Here is an 18708-nt window from a genome sequence, read left to right as displayed (position 1 = left end):
AATAATTTATTTCGACGGTCGCATCTGTGTTCAATTAATTTGGCTTTTCTCCTTCACATTCATACCCTTGGCCACCAGCTTGAGCCCACTACACATCTGGCTGAGGAGAAAGGCTTGTCACCTTTTTTGAGACCTAAATGATTTCTATCTCGCATTGTGCTTAGAAGGTCTGTTTTGTGCTGCCAAGTACCAACTTGATTTTCTCCCCTTTCCATTACTTGTCAAACACGAACAAAATAAAACAGAGCACTTAAATAACTACAAATCAGCTGCACAGAAAAAGACAGCCATGCCACTGACACCAAGCCACTGGCAGGCCAGAAGGCCACTATGCAGGAGGCCAGGATGGGAATCTGCCAAGAGCACAGAGAGCCCCATCCACAGCGGCTGTGGCGTGGCCAGCTGCGCCATCTGAGAGTGCTGCCTATTTGAAAGTGAGATTTTGAAGGTGGGCAATCAAATCGGTGGGGGAAAGATCAACTCATGCAATACATGATGTTGGCACAGCTTGCTAGCTGCTAACTATCTGAAGGGAGGAAAAAACCTAGATGCCTATCTTACACCAAAGCAAATGAAAGATTTCAATGTAAAAACGGAAACCTGAAGAGAGTAAAAGAAACCATCAGTAGCATTGACTTCATATTGGGATGGGGAAGCCCAGACATCAAAGAGTTAATAAAATTGTCACACATTTGACTTTATAGAAATCATGTAGTTGGGAGACAGAGAGGACTGAGGTGTGCAGGCATCGCCTGGAATTGCGTCTTCTCTTCCTCAACAATGGTTCTCCACGGGGTGCAATGCTGTTTAAAACTGCCAGCTACTGCCTTGCTTCTTTCTGATTCCCCTACCAGGGCTTTTTTGCAAGAGATCAGAACATGCAAGAGGGCTGGAGAAAGCTTTCCAACTCTCTCTCCTTCCCCAGACATGAAACCCTGTATGGGTGGAATTCACCACAGGACTGAAGTTATTCTTTGGTTTTCAAATGCCACCAACCTCTTGCATTTTAGAGTATTTTGAATTAGTGCAGGAGGTCCTGAGGGGCTTCATAAGTTCTGTCTCCCAAACTTGTAATGTTAACAGACCTTCACTTTCTTTGCTCGGTACCCTAACGCCTTCCGAACAAGTGTCTCCCCTTGTGGTTCCGCCTGCCATCACTTCTGTCCCTTGCTTCTCGCACCAGCCCAAGGAGCGCCCTGGCAGGACTCTGAGGTGCTTGTAGATTCTTTTCCTATAACTTCCTCTACAGGTATCTGCTTCAACCCTAGCCTCTTATCTACATTAGAGATCTGAATGTTCAAGTAAAAGCAAACATTCTCAGAATATTTCTAGACAGACATGTATACTGTTTAAAAACAGGAATGTTGCTGAGCTGTAGAACTTAATGGAAACTTACGCCAAAAAAAGTTTGGGTGGGAGACTCTCCTCTCTGGAATGCTGCCAAAGGTAATATCCAAGGCGACCTGTCCAAGCAAGCATGCTAAGGAGTAGTCCCACCCGTCCCTCCTCTCTCAGCCTCAGAATCTAGTCATCTCAATCGCACGACAGGTCTGAGGTGGATTGTGACTTAAGTCCCCAGGGGACTTGCCCTTTTAAAGGACTGGCCCACAGCCAACCTCCGTTCCATGTGTTTGCTCCCGGCCTATGAGGATCCGTTCCCTGAGATTTCACGGACTGCCCCAGGTAAGGTGCCCTCCAACACGTGAAGGGGAAGAGCCAGGTCCCCCGCTGCGCAGAGCACCTGGGGCCCGGAAGTAATCTTCCAACTCCTCCCCTAACACCCAAAGCGCCTACACCCACCCTCTAACAACGTAAAACCCACTTTCATGGACACCGGGGTTGGATCTTGGTTTTGACACTTAGGTAGAAATATGAAGACACAGATATCTCTTTGATGGTACAATGTAAAATCTAATGACTCTGCTACATGTGGGTCAGCCAGACGACTCAGACATAAAAATTACTAGCTTTTCTTCATATTATTTAAATAAAATGGAAGATTCATTTTTGGGGAATTTTATTATCTGCAAAATAGCATAAACTTTTTTTTCAACATTCAGGTTGTAGGTGTTGTTTTAAGTATTCCTATTAACATCATTTCTGAATAGTTCAGGAAAACATCTACTTTATGCTCTTAAATTTAAAAAAAAAATTGAAAAGCCATAGTATGTTCCTGTCAGAAAATACTGAGTTCGTATTTTCACACTAATGGTAAAAGATCAAAACATTACTAGAACGGCTGAAACTTGCTTGAACTACCTTTAAATAGCAAATTTATAAATATACAAAGCCTTCTATGGGAACACAGGAGCCTGGAGAAAGACTGATGATATTTTGACTAAGAGAGAAGCAAGGAAGAAAGCAGGAAAGGAGGGGGGTAGATAGGATGATGAGGGGATCGAGGGAGGGAAGAGAAGGGGGGGGGAAATGACATTCGAAAGGAAGACAAGACAATCAAGCCAACTGTGAGACCTGGCTTAGAGCAGGGGACAGAGAGCAAAAGGACACAGGGCACAGAAGCAGAAAGAGGCAGGTTTACTCACCAGCAACAACCAGCATGAATGTGAAGCCCAGTAATAAAGCTTTTGGACATTCAAAGTGAACAAGCTGCAGATGTAAATGTGAGCTGGAAAAGAAGTGGCAAGCACAGTTTGCTAATACACTGTGGCTCCTGCCCAGCACCCAGCGTCCTTCACCTTCTCCTTCTCTCTCTGCTGTTTTAAAAAAAAAAAAGCAACATTTGTTTCTCTTGAATGGAGAAGAGGAAAAAAGCCAAAGACCTGTAGTCAGGGACCCTTGGTCCATTCCAGTCCAGCCAGCTATTGGCGATGCAACCCTGGCAAGTTACTTAAATGATTCATCTAAACAATGACAATAATGGTACATAACATGGTGGCTGTGTAAAGGCAGTAAGTAGCTCAGTGCCAGAAATCTCTACATGATAAGTACTATCATTATTAGCAGATAAAGCCATGGGGCAACAGTCAGGAAAGCTGAGGCTTAATCCCAGCTCTGCTACTAACTAGCAGTGTGACCCTGGGTGAGTCATGGATACTCTCCAAATCCTGTGTCATCATCTGCGGAATGAGGATAGCAGTAACACATGTACTTCACAGAACTGCTGTTAGAATCAAATCTCATGTATACAAAGTGTTTTGTAAGTTGTGCTTAGCATCAAGCAACTGGAAGTTATTGGTATCACTGTAGTCCAGGGAGAACTTAAGTTTCCAAAATCCTTCCAGAAGGATCTTATGCCCCCACCCTTCTCTAGTAGTCTGTGGATATATCCAGCCCACTTCCCTCTATGTACAAACTCTAGCCTTGTCTTTGGTTAAAGATTGACATGTACTATAAGGCACAGTAACTTTTTTGAATGAGGTGAAGGGGTAGAAAAAAGAAACTCTAAAAAGTGCTAAAAAAAGAAAACCAAACCCTCAAACAAATCCACACTAAATGGTAAAGCCATCTTGGAAGACAGTTTGGCCAGCAGTCCATTCCAAGGTATATTTACCCAAGAGAAGCCAAAACATATGCCCACACAGGAAACTTTCTGTTCTATTTCTTGAGTATGGTGGTGGTTACACTACTTTTCACGTGTATCAAAACTCATGAAAATGTACACTTCAAACTGACAAACTTTATTGTATATAAATTATATCTCAATAAAGTGACTACAAAATAACACTGGAATATATAAATAAGCCAGGTGATGGATGTGTTCATTAATAGATGGGAGGAAGCCTTTTGCAAAGTATATGTATATCAAATGATCACAGTATACACTTTAAATATTTTACAATTTTGTCAATTTTACATCAATAAAGCTGAGGGGAAAAAAGAAAACAATATTGGCCATAAAAGGTAATGTTTACTTTTGGTATTTTTCCTTTCTCATATTGCCAACATTGTCTTCCTCTGCTCCCAAGTTCCCCAAGTTCCTAGGGTAAGTTATATATATTAAATAGTAGAAAGGAAGGGAGGAAGGGAGGGTGAAAGAAAGAGAGAGAGAAAGATTGATTCCACTCAGACACAGTAAAAGCAGCCAATTCAACCAACAGAGCAAGGGCTTGGGGACAAGTTGTCACACTTTGTTTAAAACAATGGCTCAATTTTCAGGTCCACCTATGCTGTCACAAAAGACAAGCTTTTCTTCTTTTTTATATCCAAATGGTATACCATTGTGTAAATGTGCCACAGCTTTTTTTATCCATTTAAGTGAAATAGCCAGTCAGAGAAAGACAAATACCATATGATCTCACTTATCTGTGAACTCTAATCAACAAAATAAATTCAACCAACAAAATAGAAACAGGAGCATAGATACAAAGCACAGACTGACAGCTGTCAGAGGGCAGGGCTTGGGGGCGCTGTAAACTTGCCAGGCTGGGTCAAACGCATGGCGACCCCAGTACACCTTGAACAGGAATACTCGGGTAGCGTGCGGGTGTTACTTATAACATCTCAAATGTCCTCAGAAGTTTAAGAAAATAAGCAAATAATTTGAAATGTGAAAAAATACTGATGTACAAGATGTCTATTACAGTGTCATTTACTATGATCATAGAAAAGAAGACAATGTTTATCCCTAGACAGGAGAATGGCTGAGGAGGTACTAGTGACTTCTAAAGATGAAATATTATGTAGGCACTAAAATAATTTAATGAGAGTAATTCCTGACATTGAAACATAGTAATGCTAAGTAAAAAAAAATCAGTATACAGAATGGTATGTGTCATATGATTTCAACTATGTTTACAAATGCACTGGCAATAAGACTTTAAAGAAATATGCCCAAGGTTAAGAGTGACTGTCTCAGACACTTCCGGTCAAGATGGCAGCATAGGCAGACATGGCTCGCCTCTTCACACAACCACATCAAAATTACAACTAAAATATAGAACAACCATCACTTGAAACCAATAGAAATCGAGTTGAATGGAAATCTGACAACTACAGAATTAAAGAAACCACATCCATCCAGACTGGTAGGAGGGGCACAGACACAGAACAAGCTGGTCCCTCACCCATGTGTGGTAGATTAAAATTTAGGAGGGATATATCAGGACCTCCAGCTCCACACCAGGCCCCCCAGCTCAGGGTTCTAGTGCCAGTGCCAGGAAGATAAGTCCCCACAACTTCTGGCTACAAAAACCAGTAGGGATTGAGTCGGTGGAACAAACTTCTGGAGCCCCAAGCAATTCCTCTTAAAGAACCCACACACTGATTCACCTACTCAGACTCACCCGCTTCGAGCTCCAGCACTGGGATAGCAGCACCAGTGGCATAGAGGGAGAAACTGAAGTGTCTGGCATCAAGGCAAGCAGAGGCCATTGCCCCTTTTCTAAATCCTCCCCTCACAGAGCCAGCAGGCGGGTGTCATATCTGAGACTCCATCAGCCTGGCTAACACTATTTGACCTGCCTTGGAGATCCCCAGAGACTGTGCCCCACCCAGCTTACGGGCCCACCCAAGCTGTTTTTCCATGTGAATGGCTGGTCTTGGCTCATGCTTCACAACTTCCTAAATCCTCTCAAAAAAGCAACAGCTCGCCCCAGTGAGCCCCAGGCCCAGCACTAACAGCAGCCAGCCTAAATTCACAGCTTGGCTTCAGCTGGGAATCTCCAAGCCCAGCACAAACAGCAAACATCTCAGGTTGCTTTATAGCTCAGGCAAGGTGGTCCCAGGCAAAACAGAGTGGGGGCTGATCTTGGCCTGCACCACCCGGGAAACTGCAGGGCCAACACACTCAGTGGGCAGCTACAGACCATGTCAGAGCACCACCACCCTGCCCCGGCACAGCTGATCCTCCACGGAGGGCGGAGGTTGCTTATAAATGGTCACAGCCAATCCTTGCAGCTGATTGGCTTGGATAAATCTCTCCCATTGATCTGCCAACACCAACCAAGGCTCCACTACAAGAGGAGGGTGTACTCAGCCCATGTTAAGGGTGCACCTTGAGTACCAATCACCCTAGGTGATAAGGGGAGGCTGTGCCACTGGACCCTACAGAACACTTCCTACTTTAGGCCACACTACCAAGACACAGAGTCAAAGCAGCTCTACCTAATACATAGAAATAAACACAGGGAGGCTGCCAAAATGAGAAGACAAAGAAACATGGCCCAAATGAAAGAACAGATCAAAACTCCAGAAAAAGAGCTACATGAAATGGAGATAGGCAATCTATCAGATGCAGAGTTCAAAACACTGGTTATAAGGATTCTCAAGAAAGTTAGTGAGGACCTCAGCAGCACAAAGATCCAGTCAGAAATGAAGGCTACACTAATTAAAATAAAGAACAGTTTACAGGGAAATAACAGAAGAGTGGATGGAGCAGAGAATCAAATAAATGATTTGGAAAATAAGGAAGCAAAAAATAACCAACCAGAACAAGAAGAAAAAAGAATCCAAAAAAATGAAGATAGTATAAGCAGCCTCTGGGACAACTTCAAGCGAACCAACATTCACATCATAAGGGTGCCAGAAGGAGAAGAAAAAGAACAAGAAATTGGAAATCTATTTGAGAATAATCATGAAAGAAAACCTCCCTAATTTGGTAAAGGAAATAGACATGCAAGTCCAGGGAGCACAGAGAGTCCCAAACAAGAGGGACACAAAGAGGCCACTCCAGGACACATAATTAAAATGCCAAAGGTTAAAGATAAAGAAAGAATCTTAAAAGCAGTTATTTACCTACAGGGGATTCCCCATAAAACTGTCAGCTGATTTCTCAAAAGAAACTTTGCAGGCTAGGAGGGACTGGCAAGAAGTATTCAAAGTCATGAAAAGCATGGACCTACAGCTAAGATTGCTCTACCCAGAAAAGCTATCATTTAGAATCAAAGGGCAAATAAAGGGCTTCCCAGAGAAGCAAAAACTAAAGTTCATCATCACCAAACAATTCTTATATGAAATGTTAAAGGGACTTATTTAAGATAAAGAAGAGGGTCAAAATTATGGACAATGAAATGGTAAAAAAACCCCAACAAACCTATATCTTTCAACAACTGAATCTAAAAAACTAAGCCAACAAAAAGAGCAGAGAGAGAATCATGGATACAGAGCATTTTGATGGTTGCCAGATGGGAGGGCAGTGTGGGAAATAAGTGAAGAGGGAGGGGATTAAGAAGTACAAATAGGTAGTTACAGAATAGCCATGAGGATGTAAAGTACGGTACAGGAAATGGAGTAGCCTAAGAACTTGCACGCATGACCCATGGACATGAACAATGGTGGGGGGACCGCCTGAGGGAGGGGGGTGCTGGGTGGAGGGGTCAGAGAGGGAAAAATCCAGCCAACTATAATAGCATAATCAATAAAATATAATTTAAAATAATTTAAATGATGTACCCTTCAATAAAGCTGGCTTTTAAAAACTAAAAAGAGTGGCTCTCTCTAGGTACTCCTTACACATTTTTAAATATATCCTAATTTTTTTTGTTACCATGAGCAATTACCACTGTAATCATTAGAAAAACCCCTCAAAACACTGCAAAGTATACTTTTTTAAAAAGTTAGGAATGTACCACCAAAATATGCAGAGTTTTCATTAATTAAATGAGTTTCACATAAATCTGTTTTCAGCATAGGCCTCTCAGACAATTCTTTCTTCAAGCTTCCACTCTCCAACCTCCTGCTCTCTATTTATCTTGTTTGTTTTTCACTTTCAAGAATACCCTTTGTTCTGGTATCTGAGTACTCAGGTTCAGTTTTGACACGGCTTTAGGGCCTTCTACCGTATTCCAACTGGCAGGATTCCAAAGGTCCATCCTCAGTCACAGTTGGTCTTTCTCTAGGATCCTGTCCTCATCTTCCTTATGCGTCACTTGATTTAGCCAAATACTTTGCAGGCCTTTTTACTGAAACTGTATTTGAGATTAATGCTTACAAGAAACAATCTATAACCTTTTCTTTACTCCTACTTTGGTTTACAGAATTAGAGAGTTTGAAGGGACTGAGAAGTCCTCTAGTCCAATTTCGGTAATTTTGCATATGCGACTGTCATAACTGAAAGTGTAAGTTAGATTACGATTCCCTGAATGCATGATCTATTCCCCATGTAAGAGATAATAAAATGAAAGCCATGTATAGACACCAGGAAGTGATGCCCCTGGTTGACATGCATCAGGCCCCCTAATTATACTACCTCCTATTTAGGGAGTTGAGATTCCTTGGGGTCCTGGCCTAAGCTTGGGATGGAGAGGCAGAGACAACAGGGAAAGAGGAAAGGGGGACAGAATGGATTACTAAAAATGTTGCAGAGCATCATCCTTGGAAAATTTCAAAATTAGATGATATACACCAACCAGAGACCACAGGACCACAGGACTAGGAAGAGATAGTTTAGCCTGGAACAATGAACCGCAGGATTGTTCTGTGGGGAGAGGGGGTGGACATTTCTGACCCGTTCTTAAGCAAGTGCAATCAACGGCCTTCATGAGTTTCTGGAACACGAGCAAACTTATTTTGGTCCTCTATCGGAAATTCCCCCTGCAGACCCTGCAGACCCAGCTCTTCAAAACCGTTTTTCTCGTCTCCAGCCCTCATTACTGCTATAATCACTCTCTCCCCTGCATTTTTGTCATTCTGATATTTAAATACTTTTTGGCTCATAAAGCATTTGTGTTATTTAGATGTTTTCCACACAGCCTTTTGTTCTCTTGAAAGGCATTATATAAATGTATTAAGTAAATATACTTTTAAAGGGATAAAGAAATAAAAAGCAAAAGCAATTAAAATGAGATAAAGGTAAAGGCGTTAGAATGATTTGGCCTGAAGAAAGAGAACATTTAGAAGATCCTACATGAGAAATATTTTTAAAAACTGAAAGACTGCCTCGGGAGCTGCAGGTGTTGTTTCTGTGGAGACATTCACATGGAATCTCAGTGCCTGTGTGGTGACTTAGAGTAAGAAAGTTGTTTTTTTTTAAGAGAAAAAAAAATATTTATTTATTTTTAAGGAGAGAGGGAGAGAGAGAGAGAGGGAGAGAAACATCAGTGTGTAGTTGCCACTCATATGCCCCAAACTGGGGACCTGGCCCGCAACCCAGGCATGTGCCCTGACTGGGAATCGAACCCGTGGCCCTTTGGTTCACAGGCCGGCACTCAATCCACTGAGCCACACCAGCCAGGGCAGAGTGAGAAAATTTTTATTTATTTTTTCCACTTTATGTATTTAATTCAGTAATTCCATGAAAAAGTTACTATAAGGAAATATATTATCAGCCACTCTATCAATTTAAAGATATAGCAAATAGTCTTTCACTGTACTAAGAAAGGCTACACTCGGGTAGAAGGAAAAAATTGTAACTGAATGGGCTGCTGCACACTGAAATGCTCTCCCACTGGAAATGTGCAATAACCTGCAGTAGAGATTTGTAAGATGATACTACCACCTTATTGGGGTGTTTTAGGTAAAACTTTGCTTGGAAGCAAGGAACAAGACTAGTTGAACTTCATGCATTTATTCCCACTCTAAGATAGAAATAGCTGCTAAATATTTTCCCTTTCTGTATACACTATAGATAGATTTCCCTCTCCCCAGATATTCTAGGTAAATTTTTCCTTTTCTTGTAACCAAAAATAGATTCATTTTCATGAGCAAACCACTTAATATCACTTCTATCAAATGGCAAATGTAGGATGACTTGTTCCCATTCTGTGCCCTGAAGTGTTGGACTGTCTGGCTACCATCCAAGAACTATATTAGGAAAATACTTTCCCTTCAGTCACAATTTAAAATGGAACTATGTGTGTAAATAGACAGATATATTGGTTCCTACATATTTATTTGCTAATTGTTCCAATTACACTGAAAGCTCAATAACATGAATGATGCTTACAAAAACATTGATTCCTAATACTTTCTATTAATACAACACTAACCTAAACAGAAAAGTTGATAGATGAAGATTATTATCTTAACTATTTTCCATGCTTAACTTACAGTCCCATATTTCTTGTTCTCATTCCAGACGTTGTTAAGAAATAGTACTTAGGCAGCAGAAATAGCAAGAGAGGACAAAAAAAAATGATTAAATTGATTTAGTTAGACTTTTTCTTTTTGCAATGTAATGAAGTTCTCTACAGAACTTCATTAAAACTCTGCAAACCTGATTCAATTCCATCAATAACTTCCCAGATTAAGAGTATAAATAGCCTAAACAAGGCAATAAGTCGGGTGGAAATTTAGCAGTTCTTCATATGTCCCACTGAGACTACTGAAATTGAAATCTTTTTACAGAATTAAGAAATCATAACCATTGGCTTGTTATCACCTTGAAGGAACCATGGAAATAGGTTTAAAGTATAAGAAAAGACAGTTTATAAGATTTCTTTGAAAATGATTTCCTAATTCTGAGGGTGCTCCAGGCCTTAATTCCTTATGCATAATTAAGATAAACTTTCTTGGGCAAGTCACTGGCTCTCGTTGCCTGTTTTTCATTTAGAAAACTTAGAGCCTAGGCAGTATGCTGTGACGTGAACATAAAGAACTTTCTTGTAACTAGAAAGCAACTAGACATAAGAAGCCCTTTAATGATGTTTGAAATCATTTAAGAGAAAAAGAAATATGTAATTAGACTGTCTTTTATCATCACCTACTCAATTACCTTTATTAGAGTTCTTGTGTATGTGTGTATGTATTCAAATTACTGTCTAGTGTCACTTCCTTTCAGCCTAATGAAGCTCTTCTAGTATTTCTTGTGAGGGAGATCTGTTAGCAATGGATTTTCTCAGTTTTTACTTACTTGACAATATTTTTATGTCACCCTCTCTTTTGAAATATAGCCCTGCGGGGTACAGAATTCTTTCAGCATTTTAATTTTTCTTTCATTGCCTTCTGGCCTCCACTGTTTCTGATGAGAAGTTATCTGTTAATCTTACTGGGGTTCCCTTATATTATACTTAGCAAGTCACTTCTCTCTTGCTGCTTTCCAGATTTTCTCTCCATCTTTCTAATTGTGACTATTATATGTTTGTGTGTGATCTCCTTGTGTTTATCCTAATTGCAGCTTAATTATTTTGGATGTGTAGACTAGTGGTTCTGATCAAATCTGGTAAGTCATCAGTCCTTACTTCAAACATTTTTTTCTGCCCCTTCTACTTCTGGTATTCCTTAATGGTGGTACACTTAATGGTGGCTATATTTTTCTGAGGTTCTGTTCATTTTTCTTCATTCTTTCTTCCTTTTGTTCTTCAGCCTGCATAATCTCCAATGTTTTATCTTCAAGTTTGCTGAGTTTTTCCTTTCACAACTCGAATTTCCTGTTGAGTCCCTCTAGTGAGTTTCTTTAGTGTACTTTCTAACTCCAGAATTTATTTTTTAAATGTTTTTTATCCTCATCTGATATTTTTTCATTGCTTTAGAGAGAGAGAGAGAGAAACATCGATGTGAGAGAAAAACATTAACCAGCTGCCCTCTTGTATGAACCCAGACCAGGGATCAAACCAGCAACCTGGGTATACCCCCTGACCAAGAATTGAACTTGTGACCTTTCGGCCCACAGGAAAGAATGCTCCAACTGAGCCACACCCGCCAGGACCAGAATTTCCTTTTTTTAAAAAAACGTAATTGTGGTAAAGTAAACAAAATTTACCATTTGACAATTTTTGAGTGTACTGTTCAGTGGCATTAAGTACATTCGCATCATGTAAACATCACCACCATCCCTCTACAAAACTCTCTTCATCTTATTAAACAGAAACTCTATATACCCATTAAACAATAATTTGTCATTTTCCTTCACTTCATCCCTTACAACCACCATTCTACTTTCTGCCTCCAAGAATCTGACTACCCTAAATACATGATAAGAGTAAAGTCACACAGTATTTGTCTTTTTGTGACTACCTCATTTCATTTAACATGTCTACAAAATTCATCCATGTTGTAGCATGAGTCAGAATTTTCTTTTCTTTTTAGGCTGAATAATATTCCATTGTATGTATGTACCAGATTTAGTTCAACCATTCATTGCGTCCACTTCATGGCTATTGTGAATATGCTATTAAAATATCTCTTCGAGTCCCTGCTTTCAATTCTTTCAGGTTTGAAATTCCAGCAGTGGAATTTCTGGGTACTATGGTAATTGTTTATAATTTTTTGAGGAACTCCCATACTATTTTGCACAGTGACTAAACTGTTTTCCATTCCCACCAGCACTGCACAGAGGTTCTAATTTTTCTTTATCCTCATCAACATCTGTTATTTTCTCTTATTTTGTATGAGTAGACTTCCTAATGGTGTGAGGTGTTATCTCCCTGTGGTTTCAATTTGCATCGCTCCACTAATTAGTGATGATGAGCATCTTTTCACGTGCTTGTTTGCCATTTGCATATCTTCTCTGGAGAAATGTCTAGTCAAGTCCCTTGCCCAGTTTTTAACCAAGCTGTTTGTTTTCCTGCTGTTGAGTTATAGGAGTTCTTTATATGTATATTCTGGATATTAACCCCTTATCAGAGACATGATTTGCAAATATTTCTTCCCATTCTGCAGGCACCTTTTCATTCCACTGATTTTGTCCTTTGATGTACAGAAGCTTTTACTTTTGATGTCATTCAATTTATCTATTTTTGCTTTTGGTGTCCCATCTGCATTTGGTTCTTTTTTTATTTTATCTTTTCTATTTCTTTAAAGATAGGCCCTATTTGGTGAGTCACTAACACTACATCTTCCTTTAATTCAAGAATGAGTTCTTCTAAGTCTTTGAACACATTTATAATAGCTGCTTTGAAGTCTTTGTCCTTTAAATTCAATATATGGGTCCCCTCAAAAGCAGTCTCCATCGTCTGCTTTATTTCTCTTGTGTATGCACCGCACTTTTCAGTTTCTTTGCCTGACTCAAAATTTTTTGTTGAAAATTGGACATTTTAGATAATATATTGTAGCAACTCTGTTCCTGATATTCCCATCCTCACCCCACCCCCCAGAGATCTGTTGTTCTTATCTGGTTGTTTATTTGGCTGAACTAATTCTGTGAAGTCTACTTTCCCTACAGTGGACAGTTGTTGATGTCCCTTTTTGTAATTATTCCTTTGTATGTATAGTTTAGTCTGGCTTGCTAGGGACACCCATGGGACAGAATAAGCCACTTCATGGTCAAAGATTGTACTTAACCCCCTTAGAGCTAGTTAGATTGTCACCCTTGACTGTGGCCGCGTGTGGTTTAGAGACTTTCACCGTTCAGGGAGTGAGGGATGGAGGAAAGGTCTAGATATAAGGAGGCTGCACCAGGGTAATCTTCGGGGAGTTGGGATTATGATGTACCCAGTCTGTGCTGGTGGGAGTAAAACCCTCAACATGTGTAAAAACTCATAGAGTTGTACACCAGCAAAAATGAATTTTACCATATGTAAATTTTTAAAGTGGGCCAGGATTTGACTTTTTAAAAAGGTACTTTTACTTCTGTATTGTTCTTAAATAGCTGGATACGATTTGATCACTGAGTTCTTCAGCAGGACACTCCTTAATATTTAATGGAAAGATAGGAAAAAAAGCTTTCTTATTATAGTCTTGCCCACTGAGGGTCATTTCTTCTCAGAACACAATAAAATGAAACGTTTTTAGAGGTGTATCATTCTAATACTGTACTTAAAAGCATCTTGCAAGATAGTCTGAAAAGCTCAAACTCTTGTGCCAAACAGCCAAGTTGTGAATTAAAAAAAAAAGTTCTTGAAGGTAATTAAAAGTGCTGTTTTTAGGGAGAATAAAATAAAACAGCCTTATTACTGATGTAACAAAGTTTTAGTGGTTTGGATGGATAGATCAAACCAGCCACAACATTCCCTTAGGCTCAAGCCTAACCCGCAACAAGGCCCTAACTCTCTTCAATTCCATGAAGGCCAAGAGAGGTGAGGAAGCTGCAGAAGAAAAGCATGAAGCTGGCAGAGGCTGTTTCGTGAGGTTTAAGGAAAGAAGACGTTTCCATAGCATAAAAGTGCAAGGTGAAGCCGCAAGTGCCAATGTAGGAGTTGCAGCAAGTTATCCAAGTCTAGCTAAAATAATTAATGAAAGTGGCTACACTACACAATAGACTTTCACAGTAGAAGAAACAGCCTTATGCTAGAAGCAGCCATGTAGGACTTTCATAGCTAGAGAGGAGAAGTCGATTCCTGCCTCCAAAGCTTCAAAGATCAGGCTGACTCTCTTGCTATGGGCTAATTAAGCTGGTGACTTGAAGTTCAAGCCAGTGCTCATTGACCATTCCAAAAATCCTAGTGTCCTTAAGAATTATGCTAAATTCATTCTGCCTATGGAACAACAAATGGAACAACAAAGCCTGGATAACAGCACATCCTGTTTACAACGCAGTTTACTAAACATTTTAAGCCCACTACTGAGACCTACTTACTACTCAGAAGAAAAAGATTCCTTTCAAAATATTGACAAATGACACACACCCAAGAGCGCTGATGGAGAGATACAAGGAGATTAATATTGTTTTCATACCTGCTAACACAACATCCATTCTTCAACCCATGGGTCAGGGAGTAATTTCAACTCTCAAGTCTTATTAAAGAAATACATTTAGTAAGGAATTGCCACAGATAGCAATTCCTTTGGTAGATCTGCGCAAAGTCAGTGGAAAACCTTCTGGAAAGGATTCCCCATTCTAGATGCCATTAAGAACACCTGTGATTCATGGGACGCGGTCAAAATATCAACATTAATGGGAGTTTGGGAACAGTTGATTCTGACCCTCATGGATGACTTTGAGGGGTTTAAGACTTCAGTGGAGAAATTAACGGCACATGTGGTGGGAATGGCAAGAGAACTAGAATTAGAAGTGGAGCCTGAAGATGCGACTGAATTGCTGCGACATTATGCATGAGGAGTTGCTTCTCGTGGATGAGCAAGGAAAGTGGTTTCTTGAGAGTCCCCATGAAAATGCTGAGACGATTGTTGAAATGATAACAAAGGATTTAGAAAGGTATGTAAACGCAGTCGATAAAGCAGCAGCAAGGTTTGAGACAACTGATGCCAATTTTGAAAAAAGTTCTACAGTGGTTAAAATTCTATCTAACAATTGCATGCTGCGGAGAAATAGTTTGTGAAATGAAGAGTCAATTGATGTGGCAGGCTTCGCTGCTGTTTCATTTTAAGAAATTGCCCAGCTACCCCAACCTTCAGTAACCACCACCCTGATCAGTCAGCAGCTGATACTGAAGCAAGACCCTCCACCAGCAAAAAGACCATGACTTGCTAAAGGCTCATATGATGGTTAGCATTTTTAACAATAAAGCATTTTTAATTAAGGCGTATACATTGTTTTCCTAGAGATAATGCTACTGCACACTTAAAAGACTACAGCAGAGTACGCATAACTTTTATACACACTGGGAAACCAAAAAATTCACATGACTCACTTTGCTGTGACACCCGCTTTACTGTGGTGGCCCGGACCCGCATCCACAGCGTATCCGAGGTCTGCCTGTGCCTAATCAAAGGAAGTGTCTTCTGGGGGGGGCGGGGAGGGGGGAATCAAACAAAAGTAAACAAAAGTAGAGATGGCAAAAATCAGGCCTGACAGAAGGAGGTATGTGGTTGGATGCTCTATCCTCCAAGTCCCCAGTGATACTTAACTCTGCACAGTGGGCGGGGTCAGAAAGTGACAGAACATCTCAAAAATTCTCTTCCTGCTCCAGCCACCACTTTAATTTCAAGTCAAATCTAAAGGAATCACCCATAAAGAAAAAAAAAAAAAACCTTATAATAATAGATGAGCTCATTTCTAACTCCCAACCACTTCACTATGTTGAATATATTCCTATCCTCTTACTTTTGCTTTTAGTCTTCAAGTAAAGGCAAAAACAAAGCAAAAAACGAACGAGCAAACAAACAAATAAAAACCAAAATGGAATTCAGTCCAAATTCTTAAGCTGAGATTTAGTTTCCTCTGGCTCTTACAAAAGCCACCGTTTGCCTGCCTTTCCAACTTAGTCTGCAGTCTCAGGGAATATTTTTTATCCGCTCTATCCCTTTTAAAAAGATGTTGTGTTCCTTCCTTTGAGCCACTCATCTTGCATAACATTCTACTAACCAAACTGTAACCACCTGTTTATTCCATCTTGATGTGGCGTGTGGCATTCATACTTCTGCGCTCACACTGCGCAGCAGAGCTCTGTGACTCACCTACGCTGAAATCGCTCGGCAGCCCTGACATGCGGATGTGGCTCCCACAATTCTCACTGGGAACATGACCCTATCCATTGAATATTTGACTGTTTGGGTTAAATGGTTCGCCCCTATCTTCTCCCCCTCCCTCCCCCAAAGAAAATGCAGAGAAACTCATGTGGTATGTGTCTTTACTTCTACGAAGGGCCTGTAGTGCAGAGAGGAATGATATGATTATTCTCATAATATACCTGCAGGACAAAGAGACAGGATGGTAAAGAAAGAAGATGAAAAGAAGAACACTCCTTGTAAGGATAAAAAATGGGAAGAAGGAAACTTGAAAAACCAGCTTTCTTAGTTCTAAGTATTCTGGGAAATGCTCTTTTATATGAGTAACAAAGATCCTGAACCAAAGGCTGGGCAGAAATATGGCATGTAGTGCCTGATGCTATATTCCATTTAATTTCTCAAGGCACTTCGGCTTTAAATTAAGTTTAAGGTATCAGTCCTACTAAAAGTAGACTCCATTCAGTTTCAATCTAAATCTCTATCACCAAGTAATCCTGGTGACAGATTCCACTCATTTAGGCCTAAGCTTAGGAAAATACTTCAAAGAGAGACCCTTTAAATAACCGTCGAAGTACTCACTCTCACCTGTCACCATACAAAGTGGGCTGAAAAGGAAGCCTACTGTTTTTGCTCAAGATTTTCTCAAATCAACTCCTACCAGTCCCCAAAGAGTTACCCAAAATAACCTTCCGATTAAGGCCACAAGGACACCCTAGCAGCACTGAGCTACCACTTTTAGTAAACAATGGTGAGAAACACTTTGATACTACAAAAACAAGTGCTTTGGGAACACTGGCTGGGAGACCTTGTTCTTCTCATCATCCCTCATCACCATCCTCAAAATGTTATCTGAGGTCTACGGCACATGGATCCACCATTCACCACTTTATATCTCAGATCTAGAACGATCTTAAAAAATTTAAATGGATAATCCTAACACCAAAAGTATTATTTTAATGACTGAAAAATACACTGCATTTCCCAGCTCCCTTACTTTGCTCTCCAAATAATACTAAACCTGAGATCCTGGCCAATTTGAGATCATATTAGAGTTCACTGAACATCCAGGACAATAAGTAGTGAAATCAGGTCCTTGCTCAATAGCTTCCACACTGTGGAATTAGTAGAATTAACCACTATCAATAACCATTATCAATAACAAGTAGGACTCTTCCGAAGAGCCTCGATCTCAAGTTTCTCTCTTCAAAATAAGTCAATTTTTTTCATTATAAAAATAATATGCATGCATATAAAACTTTGGTAAATACAGAAAAGTGGAAAGTAAAAGAAGGAAAAATGCTCCTGGCCTATCACTGCACAGCCATAGTTTGTGTGCACATTTTGTGGGTACTAGTTTTATCCGTTGGGGTACACATTACTCACAATTAAATAAAATATGAAAGTGAAAACAAAAATGAATTATAACAGTTCTTTTCTGAAAAGAAAGCATTTCATTATCACATAAGCAATATATGCTCATGGAAGAAAAAAAATCTAAAATAGGTAACCCAAAAGAAGGAGCATCAGCTCATCTGCTAGTGGTAACTGTTGCTTACATTCAGCTCACAGCACTCTTTTTCCATGTATATATAAGTGACACCTTTAAAAAAAAAAAAAGAAAGAAAGCCACTAAGCCATTAAAAAATGCCTCCCATAAAAAAAATGGGGTCACACACATATATTTTGCAACTTGCTAGTTTTACTCAAAATAGATCCAACATCATAATTTTAAATAGCTGGGTGATGTTGCATTATGGCTACACCATAAATTATTTAAGTAGTAACTTATTAGGTTGTTTGTGGGGATATTTTATTGAATTATTAGGGCAGTAATTATTGAGTAGTCTCATAATAAGCAAAGAAGGTTTTTTCCCTCTTCTTCCTCTTCAAGTTTAATTTTCTTGACTGAACAACTACAGTGAGAAAAAATTTATCCCAAAGCACTTAACCACTCTCCTTTATAACAACACATAAGGGGACTAGATATGAGATTGATTTTAGAAACAAAATTATTTGTTCCAGGGCTAAATATGGAAAAGAATGACTATTTAGTAATTTTTCTTAATATAGAAATAAAAATCACCTTCACCTGCTATCATTAAGAACCAAATCAATCAACCATTTGGAATTTTCCCTATTGGCTATAAAGTTGAGAGATTACAGGTTTCTGAGAAAATATTTTACATTCAGAGACTAATTTGGAGTGTTAAAAATCAGCTACTTCTGCCCTCTGGATTAGTGAGACATATCTATCTTATCAGTGTGCAACCAGCACATTCGCGGGCCTCATATCCTCTGTAAATAGACACAGACGTAGAAAAGAACAGTGCATGCGGCTTAATGTCTGCGAGGTCAGTTTTTTTCAAACATAACAAGGTCCCAAGATTGTATAACAGCATCGGTATACACACTTGCCACCTTTACCCCTCTGTCTCCCATTACAAGGCAAACCAGAGTTTGAGCCAGACTATCCTCACTTGTCTTTTCTCACGTTAAGGAATTTTTAATACTCTGTAAATGTGTAAT

General features: G+C 39.7%; 1 protein-coding gene across 5 annotated transcripts in view; it reads right to left on the bottom strand.

Annotated features, from left to right (window-relative positions):
- SLC20A2 (solute carrier family 20 member 2) overlaps positions 1-18708 on the bottom strand; it is a 96311-nt gene that overhangs the window by 43550 nt on the left and 34053 nt on the right. The window contains exon 2 of one of the 5 annotated variants that reach the window (XM_054565945.1): positions 2544-2714. The exons of the other annotated variants lie outside the window; for them this stretch is intronic. The gene's annotated coding sequence lies outside the window, so the exon portion shown is untranslated. The remainder of the gene's footprint in view (positions 1-2543; positions 2715-18708) is intronic. 5 annotated transcript variants of the gene reach the window in all.

This window comes from Pteronotus mesoamericanus, unplaced genomic scaffold (genome assembly GCF_021234165.1).
Source record: "Pteronotus mesoamericanus isolate MK-2021 breed Mesoamerican mustached bat unplaced genomic scaffold, CSHL_Meso_final contig_169, whole genome shotgun sequence".
In the NCBI taxonomy this organism is placed as follows: Eukaryota; Metazoa; Chordata; class Mammalia; order Chiroptera; family Mormoopidae; genus Pteronotus; species Pteronotus mesoamericanus.
Note: the sequence above shows the minus strand (reverse complement) of the source record. Positions and strands in the feature narration are given on the sequence as shown.